A 9,009-nucleotide genomic window follows, 5' to 3' on the forward strand; every position below is an offset into this window, starting at 1 on the left:
GGGGGCGGGCGGGGCGGGCGCTCGGCCTGGGTTTCGCCGCGGGACTGGCTGCGAAGCGCACGTGGGACCGACCTAGTTTCCTGCTGGGGGTGCGGGGGAGCAAATTATTTTCGTCCCCGGTTCTTCTCGGGCTACTTCCAGGGGATGTCTAGGGTCCGGCCAGAAAGCAGACAGGTGGCCAGTCTCGGAGTCATTGGCCAGCTTGGAATTCCGACCCCCGCTTCCACGTGAAGCAACCTCTCCTCCCCCCGGGTGCTCTGAGGGGAGAGGGTCTTCGTGTCGTTCGCTCTCGCGTCCCCAGGGCCTGGCACACAGTTAGTGCTCAATAAAATGTGACACTCAAAGTTCACAGGGGCATGGGTGGTGCCTAGCCAGGCGACGTGCTAAGCCCGCTGGAGCAGGATCTGGGTGGGGGACCGCTGGGTAGATGGGTGCACGGCAGGCGCGCCAACGTTGGCTGGCGGGCACGCTGGGTGTGAGCCTTGAGAGCTACGTGGGAGAGGCCTCTTCCGCCCACGGGTCTGGGACCGGTATCTCCCGCAGTGCTTGTCGTATGCCGCGCCCTTCTCCTGGCTCGGGCAGAGGCCAGTGGTTAAAGTGCACACCGTGTTCCTGGAATTAAAGACATACCTGAGGGCCCGTTAAATACTCTCACAACCAGGTAACGTAGGTTTATTCTTCCTGTTTTAAAGAGTGCTTAAGAGATTTGGGGAAATGTTTGACAGTTCTTACTAAACATATGCCAACCCTTATCACCCAGTAATTCCACTCCTGAATATATATCTATCCAGAAACATACAAACTAGATAATGTTTGTAGTGACTTTATTCTTAAAAGGCAAACTCTGGAAACACCCCAATTATCCACCAGCAAGAGAATGGAGAGACAAACTTTGGTGTACTCATGCCATGAAATATTACGCAGCAGTGAAAAAGAACGAACTATTGATATGCACAACATGGATGGATCTCCCCAACGGATGGGCACCATGACAAAATGGTGCCCAGCTAATGGAGCTAAACACAGAAAAGTGCATGTTATCTACTTCCAGTCACATATGGTTCAAAACGAGGTAAAACTAAGCTACATAAATAGAAATCATATCACTGGTTACCTCTAGAGGATGTTGACTGGGGGAGGGGAGGGAGGCACACCTTCTAAGTGAGTGGAAATGTTCTACATCTTGATGTGAGTGGTGTGTACACAATTTTGAGCATATGTAAAAACACATCAACTGTACACTTAAGGCTGTTATACTTTGCTACATACTGCAATTTAAAAAAAAGAAAGACAAGCCAGGGACCAGACCCCCCACCCACAACCAAGCACACCACCAGCGCCAAGGAGCATGCCAAAAACATCACCTCCATGTGGGTGGCCCACCACAGCCACCACAGTAACCATGGCTGCCACGAAAGTGGCTAGATGTCACAACCACCATGCAGATGGTCCACCAGCCACTGGAGTACATTGACACAAGGAGAGTCACCAGCAGAGACCAAAGAAAAGTAGAGGATGTCTCTCTCCACAAAGCCCATTCCAGAGTGACAGAAGCAGCAGCTGCTCTATGATAATATTGGGAGATCTAACCACACCTCTCAGCATTGGACAGGTCATCTAGGCAATCAATCAACAGAGTAACCATTACTCTTTCAGAAGGAATAGAAGAAATCTAGGGTTATCAGTGGTTGGAGGGGGGAGGGAGAGGGGGATAGGGAGAGATTGGACAAGAAGCATAAAGAATAAGTACAATTTGTAACAATATACATACTAGTAATATTGATTTGATCAACATATGTCAGCCTTGAATCCCCAAAATATGTATAATCAATTATGATTCAATAAAAAAAAAGATAAAAGGGGAGTTAAGAGTTGGCCTAGATCATTCTCAAATGCCTGAGTACAGACCTGACTCCAAAGCCAGTGTTCCCGAACTGAATCATAGGAAGATGTCTGAACACTTTTCAGGTTTTTCTTACTGTACTTATAACCCTACGGATATTTCACAACCTTCAGCATTTACAAAATGTTCTTAATCACACCTGAATTGTATGAGTTCAGGTAATAAAGCCAGCTCCGCTTTGTTTTGCCAGGAGAGGGTGAACATTGATTATTCAAGAATTAATCCTGCCTGCTACCCACCCCAACTCCAATGGCCTCATATCTAATTCTTGCAGAAGAACATTGGGAGTGTGGGGACTGGATTCCAAATGTGGTTATCATCCCTGTCTTTGCTGGTCCTTGAAGGGCATTAAAACAACCCAGCTTCCTAGACTAGGTGGTTCCCTGTTAACTGTCAACAGCTTTTAAAAATTTAGACAAAGAAGGGCACAGCATCACGTCTATGGCTCCCTGTCTTTGCTGGTCCTTGAAGGGCATTAAAACAACCCAGCTTCCTAGACTAGGTGGTTTCCTGTTAACTGTCAACAGCTTTTAAAAATTTAGACAAAGAAGGGCACAGCATCACGTCTATGGTATTCTTATCCAAAGCTCACAGTCTGAAGCTAATCATGAGGAAACATTAAGCAAACCCAAAATGAGGGACACTTGACAGTTGTCCTGTCCCAAACAGTAGTTAATAGCCACATGTAGTTATTTTAATTATAATTAAGTAAAATTTACAATTCAGTTTCTGAGCCCCACTAGCCACATTTCAAATGCTATTTTCATGTAGCTAATGACTGTCATATTGGACAACACGGATACAGAGCATTTCTATCATCACAGAAAGTTCTATTGGATGGCTGGTCTACAGAGTAACTCTTGAAAATGTCAGGGTCTAGGAAAGATAAGGAAAGACTGAGGAACTGGTCTACAATAAAGGAGACCACACTGACACTGAGTGCCATGTGGAATCCTGGGTTGGATCCTGAAATAGAAAAATGACATATCTGAATAAGGCTTTTGGATTAGTTAACAATATTCTATCAATGGTAATTTTCTGGTTTTGATCATTGTACTATGGTTCTGTAAGATGTAAACATTTGGTATTTTTGCAACTGTATTGTCTGAAATTATGTCAAAATTATAAAAGAAGAAATCATCTTTTGACCCTATCTGGCTGTTTATATTATCTTTTATCGTTTATTGCATTCCACCCTATTTCATGGGTACAGTTCATTGACCATAGTACATTTATTAGTGGAAGGGCAAGTGCAGAGAGAGATCTATGCCCCAGGCTGCCCCCAATGAGAGCTTTGGAGCCACCCCTCCCTGGTAAAGCTCATCCCAGGCAGGTGGCCCATGGCTCCAGACCAGTGTTCCAAAGAGGGCTGTGACCCATATGTGATGACTCAGCAACCACCAGCTCACGTATCCCCCACAGAGAGCAGAGGTCAGGCCCAAAGATAGCACCAGAGGGCCCCAAAAAGGGTCATGTTCTCATGTCTGCATCCTTCGGGGAACTCTCCATGACTGAAAAACAAAACACTGTCCCCACCTTTATAACTTTGTTTTGAATAATATTTTAAACAGTTATTCTTTAACTTTTTTTTCAGTCCGTCAACTTATTTACAAAAAAATTAATATATGCTTTATGCAGCTAATGTGGGAAATACAGAAATGTTTGATGAAGCCAAAATCTGTACTCATAATGTCACCACCCAGGGGTGACTGTTGGTGACACTCTGGTGTCTTTTCTTCTAATATTTTGTTTGCTACAATAGTCTCCAAGTCCTCTGGCATCCTGGGGGTAATCCTAGTCTTGACCAGCCACGTGAGCTGATTCAGTGATTTGGAACATAAGGAGGTCTGGTTTGAGACTTCCTTACTCCTCAGGGGTCTCAGGCAAAGCAGGGGACTTGGCTTATGTCAGCTCCTGGGTCAGTAGCAGCTGCAACTGGCTCCTCTTCTGGGGCTGTCCAGCAACTGTGGTCAGGGTAGCCTCCTCATCAGGCCCCAGGGCACTGTGTTCCTGGTCGCCTGCCACCCAGGGACTGCCACCCTGCTCTTCCTTCTTGAGAAACACTGACACAGGCCACTTGGCAACAGATGATTACTAGGGAGCTGGGGAAGATGCCAGTGAAATGAGCACATGGGCAGGACATACCTTCAGAGTTAGACATCAGAGTTCCTAAAATTCACAGGCCTCCCCCAACACAGGAGACTTCTCCCTGGCCATATCCCTCCATGGTCCCAGCTTCCTGCCATATTTCAGGTGCCTTGCTTTGCTCTCAGCTCCTCTTGCTGTCTCTTGTCCTAGGGCTCATCCCCCGGAATCAGGTTTTCAGTGCAGGAAACAGAAATCACCCTGCATATTTTGTGCATGAAAGCGTTTTGTTTCTTGAAGCATAACTTACACTCAGTGGAATACATCAATCTTAAGTGTATAACTTGATTAATTTTTATCTAAGTAAATACCTGTATAACCAGCACCCAGATTAAAATCTAGAATATTTCCATCTCCCCAGAAAGTTCTCTCGTACCCACCCTTCTTTATCAATCTCCACCCTCCAATCATTATTCTGATTCTATTACCATAATTTAGCTTTGTCTTTTCTTGGATTTAATATAAACAAATCACATAGTATTTTTTTTTTCTTCTTTTTTTGTGACCGGTAAGGGGATCGTAACCCTTGGCTTGGTGTCATCCGCACCGTGCTCAGCCAGTGAGTGCACCGGCCATCCCTATATAGAATCCGAACCCACGGCCTCAGCTCTCCCAGCGCCGTGCTCTCCCGAGTGAGCCACGGGGTTGGCCCAACAAATCACATAGTATTATTGATTCATGTCTGGCATCTTTCACTCAACACAATGTTTTTGGCATCTGTCTATGTATGTATCATGCATAACATTGCATGTATCAGAAATTTGTTCTTTTTCATTGCTGAGTAGTATTTCATTATATGAATATGCCACAATTTGTTTGTTCATGCTCTTTTTAATAAAACATTTGGGCTTTTCCAGGTTTCAGCTATTAGGAATAAAACTATGGACATTCATATATAAATCTTTTTGTGGAGTTATGCACGCATTTCTCTTGGGTATATACTTAGGAGTAAATTGATGGACAATAGAGTAGGGTATGTTTAGCTTTATTAGAGGCTTCCAAAGACTTCTTCAAAGTGGTTGGACCACATCACACTCCCACCAGCAGTGTATTGAGAGATCCAGTCGCTCCAGTCTAGTCCACTTCCTTGCCAGCACTTGATATGGTCAGCTTTTCTACAGCAAGGAATTTAATACAGGAAATTAGATCATTGCAAACCTGAGAGGGGTCAGAGGAGCAACAGTCAGGGCATTGCCACTGGAGCAAGTTCAAGAGTCCATCATCACAACCACAGTCAGAAGTGAGGAGGCCACAGAAGCCTCCCCAACTCCACATGGCTCTGTCTCAGCCTCCATGACACCGGAGAAAGGGAGCAGGATTGCTGAGCCTGGCTGCCGAGATAGGCTCCAGACCCTCTCTCATCATTATGCCCTTATTGTCAGCAGCAGTGACAGCAGGAAGATGGCCACTGCCCCTCAAATCTCTCATCGAGCGTCTAATTATCAGATCTTACTTCATATTCATAACTAGTTGCAAAGGAATCTGGGAAATGTAGTTTTTCACTTTTCAGCTTCTGCAAAATGTAGGAAAGCACCCTATAAGGAGGTACAGTGACTCAGTTGTATCAGTTGGCTTTCACTGAATAAAAATCTACCCCAAAATATAACAGACCAGAATTGTATTCATGTATTTAGTTCACAATTCTGTGGGTTGGTGATGGGGGCCTGGACTCAGCTAGGCAGCTCTGTCTTATTTGACTCACTCATGTTTTTGTAGTCAGTTGCCAATTCTGTTGGAAACTGATTGGCCTAGGATGGGCTCAGCTAGAATGGATCATTTCTGCTCCACGTGCTCTCTCATCCTTCAGCAGGGTAGCTAGGCTTGTTTTCATGATAGCTTGGCAGGTTTCCAAGAGAGAAAGCTCTTGGGCCTGGACTCCAAACTGGTACAACATCACTTCTGTCACACTCTGCTGGACCAAGCAAATCCCAAGGCTGACCCAGATTCAAGAGGAATGGAAACAGGATCCACCTCTTCATGGAGGTGATATAAAGCCACATTGCAAAGGTGTGAATAAAGGGTGGGGTGAAAAGTTGAGGCAATCAATCACACCAGTCCACACCACCCACCATACTTCCCACTGCTAGAACTAGCTTGCAAATCCCAAATCCCTGTTTCTTTTTTGTGCAAAGCAACAAGATTTCCTGTATCTTATCTTTTCTGTGTCTTTATTTTGTCCTGTTTTCTGGGTTCCTTAACTTTATTTTGCAAATCTTCTAATTACATTTTATTTATTTATTTTTTATTTTTTTTAAAGATGACTGGTAAGGGGATCTTAACCCTTGACTTGGTGTTGTCAGCACCATGCTCACCCAGTGAGTGAACCAGCCATCCCTATATGGGATCTGAACCCATGGCCTTGGTGTTATCAGCACCGCACTCTCCCGAGTGAGCCACGGGCGGGCCCTTCTAATTACTTTTTAATGTAAGCAATATTTTTGTTTTCTGAGAACATATTCTTGCTCTCTGTTGTTCCTGTCTTTGGTTTATGGGTGTGATATCTTAATAATCTAATTACTAAGGATAGTAATTAGAGAGATTTTTTTTTTAAGCTCTCTTCCGTTCCCTGCATGGTTTTGGTCTGAAAGCATTTTTTGCTGCTTTAGTTTCTCTCTGTGTTGCAGGCTTTCCTCACATGTTTGGTGAACTTTGTTCACATTAAGAATAAGGCAATAAAAAAAACATTTGTGAGGGCCGGCCCATGGCTCACTTGGGAGAGTGTGGTGCTAACAAGAAGGCCACGGGTTTAGATCCCTATATAGGGATGGCCGGTTAGCTCACTTGGGGGAGCATGGTGCTGACAATGGCAATTCCCTACCGGTCATCTTTAAATAGGGATTTAAAAAAAAAAAAAATTTGTGGAGTTCTGTACACATCCACTGGCTGGCTTGCTTTAGGGAGGCGAGGTGGGGACTGGGCTATAGAAGCGCTGCAGCAGGGCAGAACACGAGTGTTTTTCACATGGGGCTGTTCTGTCTCTTTAGAACATGAGTACTCTCCCTTGTTTGGACCAGTTATCTCCTTGGGCTGTCTGGCAAACGTCATGGTCATTAAAAAAAACACATAGGATTATCAAAAAAAAAAATCTCACATTGAAATACAATTATCAAACTAGTAAACAAATATGAGTTTCAGTAAATAAATAAAACATTAGTGTCATACATAAGTGCTAATCCAAGGTATCTGTATAAACTGTACCATGATTTGAAAATATCTGTAATTTCTTTTGGTAACCAACTCTCAGATTCTGCTAATACCATTGTCATTTGTGGCTGGCAATTAAAAAGGAAGAAAATTACAAATATTTGGGAGAGGAGGGTGATGGATATGTTCACCGTCTTAATGTGGTGATATCTGCATGGGTATATATATATGTCGTCTCATTAAATTGTACATTTTAAATATATGTAGTACTGGGGAAATTGAGAATCCTACCAACAAAAGGATCTCTACAAACCAATACAAAGGAAAGAGAAAACACAATTTATTACTGGGAATGCAATCAGATTATAAGAATGCAAGTACTTCACAAGAGACTACAAAGTCTGAGCAGCATTTCACACTATAAAGTAGAAGAAAACTAATCGAAATGTCTCTCATCTCCTCAGAGACAAATGAATTCACTTTGTGACTGTCCCCCTCCACCACAAGAGACTCCTGAGTTAGTTTTGGAGGACCTGAATAGAGTTCCAAGGGTCACAGAAGGCCTGTGACCTTGCACTGTAAAATCTGGATACTAGGTCCACCTAATTCCTGATAAAATGATTAGGCCCATGATGCTTTTAAGGAGATGCCCTAAGGTGAGGGGAGACGCAGCTGCCTCTCCTTTATTAAACAAAAAATTTTGGGGCCGGCCCTTGGCTCACTCGGGAGAGTGTGGTGTTGATAACACCAAGGCCCCAGGTTCGGATCCCATATAAGGATGGCCGGTTCGCTCACTGGCTGAGTGTGGTGCTGACAGCACCAAGTCAAGGGTTAAGATCCCCTTACTGGTCATCTTTAAAAAAATAAATAAATAAATAAAAATAAAAATAAATAAATAAATAAACAAAAATTTTTTTCATTTTATTTACCCTTACAGCAGCTCATTGTATGTCGATTGTACCTTATAAAGCTGTTTAAAAACTTTTTAAAATAAAGACACTATTAACTTCAGTTAGTGATTAGTGAAAAAGAACATGCCATTTTTTTTCCCCATCCAAGTTTGCAGAATTTCCTGAATTTTATCCCTGGAAGGTCTGTGGATTCCAGGTCCCACCATTGTCCCAATCACACATTGCCTTGAGTTTGTTTTTTTTTTTTTTAAAGATGACCGGTAAGGGGATCTTAACCCTTGACTTGGTGTTGTCAGCACCACGCTCACCCAGTGAGCAAACCGGCCATCCCTATATGGGATCCGAACCCGTGGCCTTGGTGTTATCAGCACCGCACTCTCCCGAGTGAGCCACAGGCCGGCCCTGCCTTGAGTTTTTAAGTTTCTTTTCTCTCTTCTAAATTGAAGCTGTTCCTCAGCCTTTCACTGCCTTGATATTTTTTGCAGAATATGGGCCAGATATTTCACAAAATTTCCCTGTTTGGGTTTGTCTGAGATCACCTCCTGATCAAATTTGGGTGAAGTATTTTTGACACTCAGAAGTGACGCTGTGTCCTTTGTGCATCAGTAGGCACACACTGTCTGTCTGTCCCATTACTGGTATATTTAGTTCAATCTCTTGGTAAGGGGTTGTCACCCAGGTTTCTGCACTGTAAATTTACTACTTCCCCATTTACAGATGACCGGTAAGGGGATCTTAACCCTTGACTTGGTATTGTCAGCACCATGCTCTTCCAAGTGAGCTAACCAGCCATCCCTACATAGAGATTTGAACCCATGGCCTTGGTGTTATTAACACCACATTCTCCCAAGTAAGCCATGGGCCAGCCCTCCCTTTTTTTTTTTTTTTTTTTTTTTTTTTTTTTTT

General features: G+C 43.5%; 1 protein-coding gene across 1 annotated transcript in view; it reads right to left on the reverse strand.

Annotated features, from left to right (window-relative positions):
- Nucleotides 1-5,017: 5,017 nt before the first annotated feature.
- AP5S1 (adaptor-related protein complex 5, sigma 1 subunit) overlaps nucleotides 5,018-9,009 on the reverse strand; it is a 14,559-nt gene continuing 10,567 nt past the window's right edge. Inside the window, exon 2 of the transcript XR_551714.1 lies at nucleotides 5,018-5,163. The gene's annotated coding sequence lies outside the window, so the exon portion shown is untranslated. The remainder of the gene's footprint in view (nucleotides 5,164-9,009) is intronic.

The sequence above is a fragment of the Galeopterus variegatus genome, unplaced genomic scaffold, assembly GCF_000696425.1.
Source record: "Galeopterus variegatus unplaced genomic scaffold, G_variegatus-3.0.2 Scaffold5146, whole genome shotgun sequence".
NCBI classification, from domain to species: domain Eukaryota; kingdom Metazoa; phylum Chordata; class Mammalia; order Dermoptera; family Cynocephalidae; genus Galeopterus; species Galeopterus variegatus.